This window comes from Tarenaya hassleriana, unplaced genomic scaffold (assembly GCF_000463585.1).
Source record: "Tarenaya hassleriana unplaced genomic scaffold, ASM46358v1 Cleome22, whole genome shotgun sequence".
NCBI lineage: Eukaryota > Viridiplantae > Streptophyta > Magnoliopsida > Brassicales > Cleomaceae > Tarenaya > Tarenaya hassleriana.
This window is the reverse complement of record NW_010965541.1, coordinates 2,449,337-2,449,666: the sequence shown is the minus strand read 5'-3', so window position 1 is coordinate 2,449,666 and position 330 is coordinate 2,449,337.

The window sequence follows — 330 nt, the reverse complement described above, 5'->3', positions numbered from 1 at the left end:
GGAGCCCGAGGTCTATCTTGAGTGGGAGCGCCAAATGGATGCCAATTTCGAATGTTATTCCTTGACGAACCGAAGGAAGATTCACTATGCGGCTGCCCATCTTGCCGAAGATGCCATCATGTGGTGGGAACGAGATTGAGAGACTGTTTGTGTTACCTAATTGAGCTTAGAAACAGAGTGAAAACATCTAAGTACTTCTGAAACTATTTAGGAACCAAAACGTTACTTGTTGTGTGAAGTGCATGTTTTAGCTTGTACATGACATTGTTGCACGTTGAACGTTTCTGCTATATTTGTTCGGACTTAGTGCTGCACGTTTTGTTACTTGCA